At 43.4% G+C, this 17,089-nt stretch overlaps 1 protein-coding gene and 1 pseudogene across 1 annotated transcript in view; both read left to right on the plus strand.

Moving 5' to 3' along the window:
* The window catches only part of OPRL1 (opioid related nociceptin receptor 1), a 135,800-nt gene that overhangs the window by 68,619 nt on the left and 50,092 nt on the right, over window positions 1-17,089 (plus strand). The gene's annotated exons all lie outside the window — the stretch shown is intronic.
* LOC146011773 (5S ribosomal RNA) lies at window positions 3,631-3,748 on the plus strand (annotated as a pseudogene).

Below are 17,089 nucleotides of genomic sequence, written 5' to 3' on the forward strand. Positions count from 1 at the left end.
TATCTGGAAAGGGTCCAAACTCCACCTTACCCAATTTATCGAGCGATTAAACACCAACGACCTGAATTTGAAGTTTACTTTCGAATGCGACAGTAACAGTATCAACTTCCTAGATCTGAGAATTTACAGGGATACTAACAACATGCTCTCCACGGAACTGTATCGAAAGTCCACCTCCACGAATAGCCTGCTTCACAGTACCAGCTCACACTTCCCTCCGACCATTGACAACCTTCCAAAAGGCGAGTTCTTAAGACTCCGACGCAATTGCTCTGATGATCAGGTATTCAAGGACAAGTGTGAAGATCTATCGCAGAGACTCCACGAACGTGGTTACTCTAAAAGACTCATCAAGAGATCAAAGAAAGCCATACTATCTACCTCCCGCGAGAAGATCTTGTTCAAAAGCCCCAAAGACACCACGTCCAATACGATCCGACTGGTAGGAAACTTCTGTCCGGAATGGAAATCAATTAAAAATATTATCCAACGACATTGGCCCATTCTTCTGTCTGACCCCGATCTCGCCGCTAATCTGAACACACGAGTGGACATGAGCTGGCGCAGGGCACCGAACTTGAAGGATAATTTGGTGCATAGCCACTACACCGCAAACCAACCGAAGAAACCGCTGATCACAGGGACCTACCCATGTGGTAATTGCAAAGCATGTGGACATGTCAACAATATCAAAACCGTTGATGATAAATTCGGAACACCGATTCTGATCAGGGAACACTTCAATTGCAAGACTCCCAACGTCATTTACTGTATCACATGCCCATGCCAATTGAGATACATAGGTATGACCTCCAGGCCTCTCAAACAGAGGATTCTGGAACACCTAGGCAACATCAGAAATGCCGTTAGCGATCAATCCAAAATGAAAACTCTAACATCGGTGGCACGACATTTTCTGAAAAAACATGCCTCCAATACCAATGATCTCAAATTCTGCGGTTTGGAACAATTGCATCTTGGACGAAGAGGAGGAGATACCAACCAAGCACTCCTCCGCAAAGAAACCTGGTGGATCTTCCACTTGGGATCCCTCACTCCCAAAGGCCTCAACGAAGGCATCAATTATAGTGCTTTCTTGTAATCCCTGTTTCCTCTAACTTGTTTTCCTTCTATCCCCACTCCCCCAGCCATGCTGCATTCATATTGTGGCTCCCTCTTTTTTCGGGACCACTCTCATGCTATTCAGACCCCTTTTTTCTTACTTCGTGACCAGTATATATACATTCATAGAATATTTTCTTCTCTCTATTTTCGCTTTGCTTGTACCATCATTCGATAGTATCTACACCCATACCTCTTTCCCATCTATTACGACGTAAGGGACACCATATAAGGGAGACTATCATATTCATCTTATGATTAAAATTTATGGTGTATCCATAGTGTTGCTCCCTCCTTTTTCGGGACCACTCTCATGATAGTTTTTCTTACCTCGTGATCCATTTACACACATTTATACATTATTTTCTTTTTGCTTGTACTACTATTCCCAGTATCTATACCCATACTTCCTTCCCATTTACTATGATATAAGGGACATTATACAAGGGTGACTACCATATTTCTCTAATTAATAAAATATCTGCTATTTTTTGACAGTATGGATTATACAATATATATTAAGTTTATGCAGGACCACTATTTATTTTATACTATAAGTAGGTGACCAACAAGTGCAATCTGAACCATCACTTATCCATTCAAATGTTTCAATAGTCTGTCCAGCAATTTTTACAGGACTACCACCAACATTTTTTATGTAAACATTTATTAAGAGCTTTCTAGTTAATTTATTCATTCTTTCATCATTAGCCCTTGCAATGGCTAACAATCATTCTAGAAACATGTTTTGGTCTTATTTATTATCATTAACAATAGGACATTTTTCTGCAATTTATAGAATCCTGATATAATGATCATGCCTTTTATTAACTAACCATCACAGCATTACTCCAGCAAGACTCCAGCAAGACATTTAGCACCCAGCTCTTAATCCCCGTGTTCACCAGCTTAACATGCTCAAACCCTTAAGTACCATTCGGGCACAGTGCAACACTGCGTCCCCTGTATAAACGCCCCCCTTTTTTCCTTTCCCTTCTCATTTGTTTCCAATTCACTCCACGGCTAAACCCATTTTTTCATCCTAAATGTCACTCACCCCTTTACCCGCCCCCTGGCTCCGATTGGACAGAGCCACGCACTTAATACCGGCTGTTCTGCTTCCCTGTCAGCGTCCTTTGAGAAAGCCACAGGCGAAACACGTGTGAGGATACGCCTCTGACACACCCCCAGCCTCCGTCTTCCACGCCGGTCACTACCTGACATCATCAACGGCTCCCGTCATCTGGCGCCGGGTGCCGCATCTCCTAAGCTAAGTACCGTCTCTCCCCTCACTCTCCGTGGGGAGTTGGCTGCCTTAGCCTTCCCTCATTGTTTCTCCCCCAGACGAATCAGCAATACCTTATACGTTATAGACGGCCTCCGTGACTCTGTTCCGGGAACCGTCACACATGGTGTCTATTACTTCAGTCATCTTGCAAATGTACCAGCGGCTATGTTTATTACTTTAGTCATCTTGCAAATGTACCAGCGGCTGCTCTAATTAATAGTACACCTGACCATCTTCGCCTGCAACTACAGGCAGCAATTACCTTAAACAGATAGTAATTTTACCTCATATTATTTTGTCTTTGGTTATGAAACTCCATGCGCATAACATTATTTGAACCTATGTATGAAACTCTGAGTGAAAAAACTATCACAAGATACTTTGTATAATATACTGCTACATTACTTTACTTTGTGCACAATACTACTACCAATATAAGATTGAATTCTCTTTACCAGCAGTAACTGTATATCAACATGAGACCAGCACTGTGAATATTAACAGTTCCTGATCTCAATTGCATGCACATTTGATTGTTATTGGCACTTAAATATAGTAACTATCCCCCATTTTCCCCTCCCTATACTCTGTGGACATCGACACAGAACCCACAACCCAGTCTGTCCAATTATCTGCTTTCCTAAATACACAGCAGAAAACAATCGCTCTAATTGTTAGTGTAGCATACAGACTGGGCAATCCAGCAATAAACTTCCTCAAGGTGGCACAATAGCTCCGGTCAGAAATTCCCACTTACTGACATCTATGGGGACTAGGATGCACCATTAATGAGGACACAAAACCGAAAAAAACTTTTAATTAACTAATCCCTGCTACTTTTGGCAAACCTCATTCTATTCCCAGCAACAACATTACCAGCAACAACATCATTGGTTGTGCTGTCCCCGATATAATAATTTTTTCAATTTTTTCTTCTTTTTCTGGGACTGGATCAGCAATCCTTGACTCTCTCATTCATCATTGGACACCCAAAGGTGGATGATGGACAGCAGAGGTTAAGGACCGCACCATTGACACCAGCCCATCCTCTTTTTTGCTGATATCTTTTTACTTCAGTGCTCTCTCATCAGTGGTGCCGCAGCCATCCCCCCTGCAATGCAGGTGAGCACCAGGGTGGACCACCAACGGCGCCTCTGACAGCAGAAGCACCTTTTTTCATTTGAGCCTCAAATGCTGGTATCCCTTTCGCATGCCAACAATATTACTATCATACCTCACTGGATCGCCTGAACCCATTCCGATTTCAGCAGCTAAGCAGTGATGGGCCCGGCTAGTACCTTTGGGAAGACCCTTTGGGAATACCGGGTGTTGTAATCAAGTTGCAGGCAGGAGATCACCTTCTGGACTCAGCTCAATCTTACTAATCTCTCTATAGCTTCGGCTTTTTTCACATTCTTTAATCTTCACTATTACTTCTCACTGTCCGGTAGTGACCCCCCATTATTACCTCCCACTGAATGGTATTAATCTCTTTTTTTATAATTATAAGACGGAGACAGGTTCATTTATATACATCTCCTAAATCCTGTATTTAGTGTGTCAAGCATCCACTATTACATACCTGTACCCTGTATAAATTTCATTTATTGATATTAATTGAACAAACTTCTGTTTAACAACAGGGACTTTTTGTTACAGGTATATTTGTATTTTCATCTTAAACATTGCGCCCACTCTTACAAATTATATCAAGGACCCTCTTTCTTCTTTTTTGACAGGTTAACAACCTTATATTTTGTGATATTTCCACATCTATTCTATTGAATACATATTGTCTTGTTTTGTGCATTATTTGCATCAATTTGAAATATCACCTTGTTTTAGAGTTATTCCTTAATAAAAGTTAAGTCTTATTTCACCCACATATCATCTCTTCACATATACTACATTATCATCAAGTGTGCCCCAAAAACCCGTTTGCATGTTCCCTTTTTGGTCATTCTCGTGATCACCCCCCCTCTCGTTGCCTTACAGTTTAAATACTGAACATCCTTGGGAGCACCACCAGCCAAACACTGCCATTATATATCCAAAAAAGAGCAGTAACTACGCTGGTTCTCTATATCTAATACCACTATACAATTGTTACTCAATGTATATTTCAAACCAGTGCCAATCCTTCTTTCAAAATGTACGTTATCCCAAAAATACGTCAATTCGTATTCGTATTGATAGCACATCAATACGAATACGAATTGCCGTATTTTTGGGATAGTAAATGTCAAAAATAAGTGTATTTCTGGATACAAATACACCTAGTTTTTACAAATTTCCTTTAGTAAATTTCCCCCAATATGTCAATTTCAAAAAGTACAAGTAGATACTTTGGGCTGTATTGAAATGTTTTAGGCAGCCACTAGAGGGCACCCAACATAACTATTCAAATGTAGCACTGTTGCGGTGCGTCCTGGGGGTGATGATCCCAAATGTACAAATTCACCCATTTGAGCTGTCACATGGGACTTTTCACTGCGTGCCAATTCATTTGGTTGAGTTTAGCTGCTATTCATGGCTAAACCTGACCTTAATCGGTGTAAACATTGTGAAAAAAAAATGAATATCGCCCTGAAATCTCCCGTAGTTTTATATGGGATATCGGCCTTTATATATCAATTAAATTGGCACTTTTTGTTTCAGCTGCAGGCCTGAGACCAGGTAGCTGGTATTAAAAACTGCCCTATCACATCCACCACTGCCGAATCCAGGATCTGTGCTGTGGACACTAACCGGCCCCTTCATTGCCTGCACACTTTCGCACACACTTCAGGTCTCCTGCTCTTGGTTTTCAAGTCTGGCTGCTGGTGCTAAGGTGATCTGCACAGGAAACTGGACAGCTTACATCCGCAATGTGTCGTGCTGCCACGCACTCCTGCCTGATGCCTGCTGACCTGGAAACCTTGTACTGCCTGACACTTCTGCCTGGCGCGATCCTCTGAGCTTCAACATTCTTGTGCACTGCTGATTAGACCTGAGTGTAGAGGAGGATCTTTAGGGCTAGGACCCATGCTTCAAGACAATGATTTTACGATCCAAAGGACCTGCCTTTCGTGTTGAGTTTGGTTATCAGGAGTAGATTTCCAGGACCACATGTCAGCCAATGTTTTGCTATCTGCACTCTTCCTGGCTGCCACTGCTATGTGGCTGGATCCTCCTGTGGATGCAGCTGCACTGGCAGATCAACATCTTGCAACTCCATTGCCAGATGGCTTCTCTTCCCTGACCAGCTTTACCTTCATTCTACATTTGCATTCCTGCAGGGGCCTCTGGACTCTGGCACTGCCAGGGGCAGATGTACTAAGCCTGGTGAAGTGATAAAGTGCAATCAGCTCATAACTGACATTTTTCAAACCCAGCCTGTAACTTGACAGTGAAGAGCTGATTGGCCAGTGTTAAAGTACCAGCCACATTATCACTTCACCAATAAATCTTCCCCTGAATTCCTAAGAAATTTTGATGGACTCTCTCTTTCAATTCTGAAATTGCTGATACTGACATCTATGAAATATACTACCTACTGCCTAATGGGCCCCTTTATGTACCATGTACTTTCACCCCAATATATAGTATGTCTTTCTACGTGGTGCAGGATGTGCTTCATGTAGATCCATATCATACAGGGTATATGATACTACTATATATATATGTTAGCTGTTACCATGTATGCTTTGGGTCCTTATACGGATGTAGCATGCTACATCTTTGCCCGGCTCCCGCCAGATTTCTTTCACTGGGGAGCACCGGCAATAGGGACGCGCGTCCCAGTATCACAGTGGCTGGGCAGCGTTACTCCCTGCCCGTCTCCGCTTCAGGTAGACGCTGCCCAGTTCGGGGGGGGGCAGCGAGGGGGACCGGCGGTGATGGCGGGGGAAGCGGCGGGGACCCCCGGCAGGCTCCGTTGCCACGGGGCACGTGAGCGTCTCGTGCACGCGCGCCCCTGGCGGTAGCCGGCCACTGCAAGAACGGCAATGGCTCCATCTGTGTCTCTCAAAGTGTAGCCATTGTAGTGTGGCCATACTCATGGATGGGATGTAAAACATATGGAACAAAAATATGGAACAAACGGCTATATTGGGACCCTGCTACTAGCATTAGGGGGATTATTCAGATTCACTCGAAAAAGACACAATCACTCTCTAATGGACAAAACCATATGCACTGCAGGTGAGGCTGATGTAACATGTGCAGAGAGAGTTACATTTGGGTGGTGTTTGTACTTCAAACTTATATTATATTGCGGTGTAAAAATAAAGCAGCCAGTATTTACCCTGCACAGAAACAATAATACACCCAAATCTAACTCTCTCTGCACATCAGCCCCACCTGCAGTGCATATGGGTTTGTCCATTAGAGAGTGATTATGCCTTTCCGAGTGAATCAGAATAAACCCTCTAGGTCTCTGTATACAGTAACCTATTCTAGGGTAATCCTACATAGTGCGCCCAACATGGCTGCCTCTCCTGCCACCTTTTGTGGGTGGAACATATAACCCATAGAAGTTTTTACCCAAAAACTCTGCCCCAACCCTGCATTATGCTTATTGTGCTCCTGGGTTATTCTTTTTACTTCTGTATGACGTTACTCATTTTTTGTACTCTGTGCTTTATTCTTGATGCCTGTAAAGTGCCTTTAGTCCTGTTGGAGAAAGAGCTTATATATAAAATTATTATGACTATTAATAATAAAAACAACAAACATAGGACCTGAATGAGGCACAATCGGACGGGGACAAATTCCGCCCTGTTTCTGATTGTTTGGGTCAGTGCATGCGCTTGGAAGATGTGCGCATGTCCAGACCCCTGAGCGAACAACTTCGGCGACTATCACACTCGCGGAGTCGTACGCACAGTCAGGGGAGGGGGGCGGAAAGGGGGCTGGGTGTCCCCAATGAAACCTATGGGTGTTCCCCTGGGAATGCAGGTGGGTCAATGCCTGCTTGGGGTGGGCGGCTGACGTTACATGATGTCCACTCCTACCCCCTTGTCTGCCATATCCATCTAAAATAAAAGGCAGTTTATTTTGGCCACATGTAAGGGGATGTGTTTGCATGCTAGCAAGAGGATGCGGTGTGGGGGGGTATTCGGCAGGGCGGCAGTGACCTGTTTGCTACTCTGCGAGAATATGCAGGCTAGTGAGCAGGTCTGAATCAGGCCTATAGATAAAAAATGTAAACCAGTCCTTTGATACTGAAGCATAGGACACGTGTTCCTTGTTCCCATGACACACTGTACATTAATGAAATGCAGATATCGATTCAGCAGGCTGTAAATCAATAATGACTTGTTCAGATGACTTAGTCCAGCCAGGTTTCCAGCATATCCCCTTTAGCCTCACCCTACAATAGACCAGTACACAGAAATAAGACTGTGGGATTTGATGAGGGCCCTACAGCACCTTAAGAAATGAAAGCTTGCGAGCATACCCCTCTTGTCTCTTTGTACCTTTGTTAACCCATTCAGTGCAAAGGGCATTTGTCAAAATAGGTGTGAAAGCAAACGCTTTTTTTTTTATTAACCCTTTGAGTGCCAACGTTACTGTGATAGATCTTCAAAAGATCCACTATAAATGCCAGCGTCGCTCACAGAGACTGTTCTTTTTTTGGGTTCGATGTTTAACTAAATTTCAATCAATTGATTGTATTTGTATTTATTTATACTAAAAGAACAGTCGCTGTGAGCAATGCTGGCATTTATAGTGGATTATTTGAGGATCGTTCACAGCAATGTTGGCACTCATAGAGTTAACTTTCTATTTCACTGTTACCAGTTATAAAGTAAGAGGATAGATAGGTAGATAGATACTGTAAATAGATAGAACCACACCATACCATACCTCCCAACTTGTAAAGAACGAGTAACGGGACGCTGCACGTGCCCAATATTTGTGGGTGTGGCCTAGCAGTAAGGGGTTGTGGCTTATCCTTGCACCGCTCAGAGAGGCTAGGCCCCCTGTTGTCGCTGCTGTGAGGGGCATGGCCAGCAGCTTAGCCCCCCTTTTCCGGGAATAGATGCTGTGCGTATGCACAATGCTCTATTCACTGCTCAGAGCGTCCCGGAATGGGACGCAGGACCGCCCCCAAAAAACAGGACGGTCCCACAAAAATCAGGGCAGTTGAAAGGTATGCCATTCCTTTACACCAGGACACTCGTGAATTACACAGGTTTTGTGGCTGGCTAACGTCACGCTTGCATTTAATCTGGTTGAATGAGCCACAGAACCTGTGTAAGTCATGATTGTTCCAGTTTAATGGGATAGTATAGCAAGCCAAAATATAGACAACTCAATGTAACAACAAACCCTTGAGGCATTTACAGTATTAGGTACAGACAGGGCTGGCTCATCCATTAGGCAGCTGCCAAGGGCGCTGGGATCTGGAGGGGGTGCCACAGAGTCTGCCTATCACAAAATTACAAACATCTATGAAGAAGACATCCTTGTTGAACTTAATGCAGGTGGTGGCTAAGGAATTTATAAGATGCCACTTCTACACTACAACTTGAGGAGCTGGAAAGTGAGTGCTGGTGGTAGGGTGGTTTTTTTGGGGTGTGTGTGGGGTGGACATTATTTAATGTTTTGCCTAAAACAGCATAACAAGGTGTTTGCGGTATCATATACAAACAATTATCTGGTGTAGAATAAATGTTGTTTGAATATAAAACCACTTGGTTGTATCTGGATAAAGTCATTAGGTTATTTTATTATCCACATTAATGATCTCAAAATCTAGAAAACAGCCCAGCATCTAATACACCAAAATAATTAATGTTATAGTAAAGTTAAATTTTTATAATAATCTAAATCTCAAACTATTTGCTCTGGGACCCTGTCAGACAATAAATATTATTACAGGACCCCAGCAAGTTACCACAGAATGGCCGCCACATGTGTGGTCAGTGAAGTGAAGTGGCCACTATTGTGACAGGGAGGCAGTGGGTAATCAGGGGATGGTAAGAGAGGGAAAGGGGATAGAAGAGGGAAGCAGTGGGTGTTTACTTAATGAGTTATCCCCTGTCCCCACATTAGTCTGATGGCCAGCAACATGGAGTCGTGACCCCATGCTGAGTTGGACGGGACTCACTTTGGGGTCAGGACCCACAGGTTGATACCCGCTGATCTAAATCATGTACAGTTAAGTACTTGACAATCATTTCTGATGGATTTTTGTTTGCACCAATCAGCTTATATTTATTATCTTCTAGAAGGTGCAAAATAAATCGGTTGCTATGGGCAACATCCCTTCTTCAAAAGTTCTCCCATCTTAGTAAATTTACCCCTTGGAAACAACTCCAGATGATGCCTGCTTAATTGATGAATAAATTAACTTGTACTATTAAATTTACCCCCAAGTGTGGCATTTGTATTTGGAGCTCTTAATGCAAGTGGAACAGGCCATCCTTATGTTGCAAAAACACACGAAAAATCAGAGAGATAGCAGAACCCTTAGGAGTGACCAAATCAAACATTTTGTGCATTATGCGAAAAAAGAAACGCACTCGTGAACCCTATGGTTTGCCCAGAACTGTAGTGGCGGGAGGACTGTGTATGAGCAACGGTGGGATGTCCTGTGTAATTGCACTCAGTGCCCTCTAAGCAGTTTAGGAGCAGAGTAGGGTCTGTACTGGCCAACGTTCCATTTTCTGGGAGTACCAACGCCAGTGTATATGTCTTCCGACACAGATTTACTGTCTTGGAGCTTGAAGGTTACTTAGATGGCCTATGATAATGCTGCGTCTTTGGATGTAGAAACGGATCACATAAGCATGCAGGAGCTTGGCTTTTACACAGCACTCCCCCTGTAGTATTAGTGTATTTTAGCAGTATTGCTACATCCACTGACACAGCTACTCTGTTATTGCGTCCATCTCTCAATCAGGCCTTACATTATGTCTTTGGCGTAAATTGAGTCCAACGCTACATGAGCTCTTGCTACCTGTGATATATCTATAACATTAGTTTTAGGTTTGGTGCACTGCGTGTGGTGGAAGTACTTGGCAGGCCAGATCACGGCACATTTTGAACATCTATCCTACCGGCATTGCCCCAAACCGGATTCCATGACATCACACCATCACCGTTCACCTCAACAAGTTGGAGATGAATTTCAGGTGCTGATGTGTCATTTAGATGTACAGTAGAACTCTGATCACACTGCACACCTCGATGTTTCACCACGTTTCACCTTATGTTGTGACATTGTGGGGGGTATTCAATGGGTGTCGTGCTCCCGCAGCCATCTCCCGACGGGGGAGATGGCTGCGGCGCCCTATTCAATGCTATCTTCCCCGACAGCATTGAACAGGGGTTCTCGGCAGAACGAGCCCGACATCACAAGCTGTCGGGCTCGTTGTGCCGAGAAAAGCCGGAAATAGGCGAGCTCCCGGCCGGAGCTCGTCTATTTCCATCCTCAGCTCGCGGCCACGCCCCCTTCTTGCCGCTCGGCGGCCGGGACATTGAATCCCGACTGCCAAGCTCCAGGCGAGCAAATCGAGAACGGGACAGGGGCACGGCTGTCGCGCTAGCTCGACAGCCGTGCCCCTGACATTGAATACCCCCCTATGTCTATTATGAGATGCAGTCTAATGGCTGTGAGGGGAAGCAGTGGTGTGCCTGCTCTGGCCCGGTGGGAAATTAGGAAAAAATATAGAAAATTACACACACACACGAGAGGTATTGTTACCTTACTTATTGAACAACTCTTGTTTAGCGTTGGTTAACTCTTTTCCTGAGTGCAAATATTTAGCAATTTGAATACAGCTTTTTTAACACCGTATTTTTCCAGACAAAACAGGCACAAAATGTCCAATATAGTTGTTAATTCGCGTGTAGCATTATGTATTCTATGATGACATTCTCTAAAAACATTTCACACCTTACAAGGTGTTAAACATTTTTACACAGTAGCTGATTTAAACAGGAAACATGTCAGAATTTATTCACAGCCTGTCATATTCACTAACAATCCTTTAAATCCTTTATTTAAATTTTGATATGTTTAATACAAATAAATCCTGTAATTAGCCTTTGGTTTAATTGTATATCCTTTCACTGTTTGTGACTATTTAGCATGATAATGTTTGTGATGATGAAGTGTTAATTATTTGTTGTTGCCCCTTAGCAAAGTTATTATTCTGAATAACAAAATACTTTATGCTAGCTTAAGTATGATTTTATCACTGTGGATTCCGAGATACTCAGTTGCCATGACGAAACATATCCAAGGTCTAGAGAATTATCGGGAGTGAAGAGTCTACTGTGCATACAGTACGCAGGTGGACGTTTAGTTTAAGCTCCCTGTTCCACTGTTTAAACAGGAAACAAAAATAACTCTTAGAAAATATGGCTAAATAAAAATATCTTCTAACGAAACATTATGGCAAATATAATCCAATTTCCCGATTTGGCACGGTTTCACCCAATGTCTAAGCTCGATCCATCAGAATAGGGTAAAAACAGGCCAATTCGCACAAGTGTATAGACACCTTAAGTAAAAATGGCTGCTTAGTGTTGGAAATGTTCAAAAATATATGTGTGAAGGTGCTACTTAAATATTAAACAAAGACACAATGATATAAATGTTAAATGGTGGTGCCCCAAAGAGGCCCAGACAAAGCAATCCAGGGTGTCACACACTCCAAAAGTTCACCCCATACCTGACTTGTTATTTTATTATAAGTGCAGGATCTTATCTGTAGTTTTTCTATACAACAGTCATCAAATGCTAGGTCCCTTGGACAGGTGGGAGGGATGCTAGTACAGATTGAAGGAGTCCCTGCCTTGAGGTGTGTATGCATACACATAATATAGAATATATCGAGGGGAGTGGGTCTGGACTGCACACCCTAGCTACTCAGGCTAGCAGGTGCACTATACAGTACAACCATTACAAGTTTTATTTATTACATAAAACCTGCTATCTGTTTTTTTTGTGTTGTAGTACTAAGTCTGAGCTTGGTAGGACATCCCATTATGACTTATTTTACTGTTGCTAGACTTAAGGTGCCCATACACTAGTAAGATTTATCTTCAGATCTGGCTGGTTGGAACAAAAACATGGTTATGGATGAATGACAGTTTGGCAGTTTTCCAGCATTTCCAAGCAAATGGTCAACTGTCATTTGCTCTCATCCATAACCATGTTTTTGTTCCAACCAGACAGATCTGCAGATAAATTTGCGTGTGTATGGCCACCTTTAGCACATCCCATTAAGACCTAGGACATCCCATTATGACTTATTTTACTATTTTAGACGTTATTGATAAGGGAGTATCACTTGGTTGCCCTGGTGATATTTAAACAGTTGATTACCATGATAACTGATTTTCTGTTGCCACATTTTAATGAATAGACTTAGCTGTGTCCCTGCATTTTATTTAGAACTGAGCAAGTTCTAGAAATCAAAACCATCCCAACTTCTGCATTGTGAATAGATCTGAGTTCTGGCTCAGGCCTTCCCCCAGATTCGGATTTTAAAATTACACATTAAGGGGGGTATGCAATCTGCCGCCGCTATTTCCGACGTGGGAAATAGCGGCAGATCCCTATTCAATGCTGTCATTAACGAGAGCATTGATGCAGGATTACGGCAGAATGGGCCCGACTTCAGAAGCTGTCGGGCCTATTCTGCCTATAACGGCGGTGGATTGTCGTTATCCGGGCCACAGATCGACAATCCACGGCCATTTTTGTGGCCACGCTCCCTTTGCGCCCACCAGCAGGCGGGACATTGAATCCCGTCTGTCTTTATGCAGTCGATCTGACCGCAAACGGGCCTGGATCACAGCTGTCAGCGAGTATCGACAGCCGTGATCCCACATTGCATACCCCCTATCAAAAAAAGTAATCTTTTCGGGATCAGATATCACATGCTTTGGATTGCATAAAGTCTCTCATCTTTGCTCGGGTGCCATTTCACACATGATGTCTGAGGCAGAGTGTCTGGGACTTTTGTAAAAACATTTGCCTCATTGGTATGTGTTTTATGTTTCCCTCTGATGATACGTCCTATCATGCTGTATGACTCACAGCGGACATAAGATAAATGAGTACAATTTCCTTATTTGATATACAATTAAAAATCCACCAGGGAAGGATCACATAAATAAATAGCCTCTAAAACATTCCGCCCTCAATGTCAAAATAGTCCAAATTAAGTTCATGAGCGTCTTACCAACCATTAAGCATCCAGATGGTGGCAGATGTGTCCTCCCCTATATTATCTTATCTTCTCTTCTGTATAAAAATTTAGTTTTTTTGTTCCAGAATGTTTGTATACCCCAATGTTTTTAATTGTGGCTTCTATCTGTCTGTGTTGGCTACTGTATTTAGTGATAGATGGAATACTTGAGTACTGAGTTGGTACTGCTCTGAAATGTATTTTTCTTGTTGGTGTAAAATTTCTCCAGGGAATCTGTATCTCCTTTCCAGATAAAGATTATGTCATCTATGTATATTACCCAGGTGACCAGGTTCGCCCCACTGTAATACCATCCATACACAAATTCCAATTCCCATTGTGCCATGAACTGTATGGCATAACTAGGGATAAACCTTGTCCCCATTGCTGTGTTATTCAATTGTAAATAGTAGGATTCATTGTACAAGAAAAAATGGTACTTGTGAGTTATCCGGGCGCCCGATTTTAGATCGGGTACCATAGGATCGGATCGCGTCGCATCGCGCGTTAACCAAATGGCATGCGATGCGACGCGACGAGATCAGCACCCGATTTTAGCAGTGTACCCGATTTTAACATTGGAATCAATGTAAAATGGTCCCTGAGACCCGATTTTACATTAATTTCAATGTAAAAATGGCCAAAACCCCCAAAAAGTGACAAAACTTAAATCCCATCCCCATTGTTAACGCCACTCCACTATTGACGCCAACCCGAAGCGTGGCGAGCGCAGCGAGCCCGCGAGGGGCGGCGGTACGCGTCCTCCGACCTTTTCATGCCCTACTATCCACTAGGGCGTGGAGTGAGAATAGAATAGTGTGGCGAGCGCAGCGAGCCACCGAGGCCCGAAGCGTGGCGAGCGCAGCGAGCCCCGCGAGGGGACGCGGATACCTGTGAAGCCCGCGAAGGGACGCGCTTACCTGTGAAGGTATCCGCGTCCCCTCGCGGGGCTCGCTGCGCTCGCCACGCTTCGGGCCTCGGTGGCTCGCTGCGCTCGCCACACTATTCTATTCTCACTCCACACCCTAGTGGATAGTAGGGCATGAAAAGGTCGGAGGACACGTACCGCCGCCCCTCGCGGGCTCGCTGCGCTCGCCACGCTTCGGGTTCACGTTGATAGTGGCCTGGTTGTGAACATCCAATATCATTCATCAATATCATTCATATCTGACACATTAAGGACAACAGAATTTAAGGAATAACTGTAATTAGCATATATCAGAAATAAATTATAACAACAACAACACATAGCATACAATAATTAATAGGCGTAATTATTTTGCCAACAAACTTAGTGCATGTAGAATGCAGTTAAATGGGCTGTCACCCGCCAGGCACTTTCCCCACACAAACTCTTGCATATAAGAGTCCAGGTGATGGCGGGCTGTGCCCCGCTGGCGTTTGTTCCGCCACTTTGCACATCCCCATAATCTTTCTATATTTTGGGTGTGTGCTCCAGTGTCCGGGTCCACAGAATTATATCTGTGATTGACTCTCAAGTGACTGTATCCAGCCCGCTCCAGTTCTGCGGTGTTGTACGCACGCCAGCAATCGCTTACAATTGTACTTCCAGCCTCAATGTGCTCCGCAATTGCAGTCATCAGGGTCGTCGCATCTCGCTTTTCCACTGGCAACATAAAACAGTCCCCTGTTTCACGACACACTCCTCCAAAGACCCACTGCTGTGGGAGAACTCTGCCGACATTGGCTTGTCTCTTTGCGAAGAGCGACTCATCAATTTCAACAATTTTGCCTGGTCCACCAATCCGGCGTTGAGGCTGGGACATGAGGTCGCATTGACATGCCTCCCGCATCAATGCATTGTAAAAGATAGCGGTTTTATTACATATGTTCAAATGCTTGTCGCAAAAGTCTATAGATGTCAGTTCATCACACCAGCAGAAAATAAAGCGGAGTATGGTCATAAATGGAAGCCTGCATCCGGGGTAAAATAGTGAAGCCCGCAGACTTTGCTTTTTCCCACAGCTTTTGATATAGCAGCGCCATTTCCGCTCTTTCACGGACAGGCGCATTGGGTGTCCATTTGGACAGGTAGCTGTGGATGGAAGCAGCCCATTGTCCTGCATGAATTTAACTGTATCCTCTTCAGTTTTGGTGAGGCTGAAGATACTGGCCGGCAAAGCCATACTGTGAAATAGGGTGTAAGGGGCAAAATGGGGCAATATCCAAATAAATTGAAAGCAAATTTCACAAATTTCACCTCACAAAAACTCTCAGACACACCAACACAGCAAATCACTTCTTTTCTCCTGTCAAAACTCCCTCAGAGTGAAATTGTGCCAGATGTGGCAGAGGGCGGGATTACAATTGGGCGGGAAGTGTTAAAATCGCGTCGCGTCGCATCTCGTGGCATTGTATACCATACAATGCCACGCGATTACGACGCGATTTTGGATACGAGGAAATTTCAAGGGAAATCGCGTCGCATCGCGTCGCATCGTACTCTTATTGTACTGACATTCAATTTCAACATCGGGCGCCCGGATAACTCACAAGTACCGAAAAAATTGTTCTTAAGAATCAATTCTATACCATCTAATGTGAAATCAAGTAAATGGCTTGACGTCCATTCTAGTTGATGAAATATGAAACATGTCATAGGAAAGTCTTGTGCATCAGTTTTTCTTTTCCAAGAGATCCACTGGTGATGAGGATGAGCAAAACAACAGTATGGCAAAAAAAAAATTGGCCAAGCTATAAACACCTCTACGGTGACTCAATCGGATACAGTAGTTATCAATAGAATGTTGGAGGATTATTTTAATGACAGTGTACAAATTGTCATTAAAATAATCCTTTAAGTACTGGGAGGGAAAAGGAATTTTGGAGCCCCTTGTACAAAGTAGCTTTGCTTGACTTAAGCTGCAAACCCTCCAGGTTGCACTCGGGAAGATTGTTTTGCACAGCCGGGAACCTTGAGAGCATTCGATGTAAGATACATCTAAAAAATGTGCAAAATAAAAATAAACTACAAATTCTTTAAGGAAGACAATTTGTGTCAATTAGATCAAAGTACAGACACTGCTGCTATGGCGGATTCCAGTGGGGACGAGCTAATATTGTGTGATGATGATACTGTCAAACCTGGATATGTAGGACTTGGAGTAATGGAAAACCTCTATTACTGGGACTACTTGTGAGGTCCCAGCGTTTTGCACCAGAAAACCTCTGTTAGTGAGACTGCCAGACTTTAACTGAGACTGATTTTTAGATATAATCACCTCTATGACTGATATGATAACTGTTAGTACCTCTTAAAGTGAGATTTATGCAGTTTATTAACCACAATAAATAAGATGACTGCCTTTATAAAAATCAGGGGAAAAAAAACAAAGCAGAGGTTGGTTTAGCAAACCAAAACCTGGGGTTCCACGCACATCTCTAATTACAGTATATGCTTATCAGATTTGTTCCATTTCATCAGGCCTTTTATCTTTTTGTTACCTTTCCCTATTTTCTCAGTGCC

The sequence above is a fragment of the Crinia signifera genome, chromosome 6, assembly GCF_055691185.1.
Source record: "Crinia signifera chromosome 6, ASM5569118v1, whole genome shotgun sequence".
In the NCBI taxonomy this organism is placed as follows: domain Eukaryota; kingdom Metazoa; phylum Chordata; class Amphibia; order Anura; family Myobatrachidae; genus Crinia; species Crinia signifera.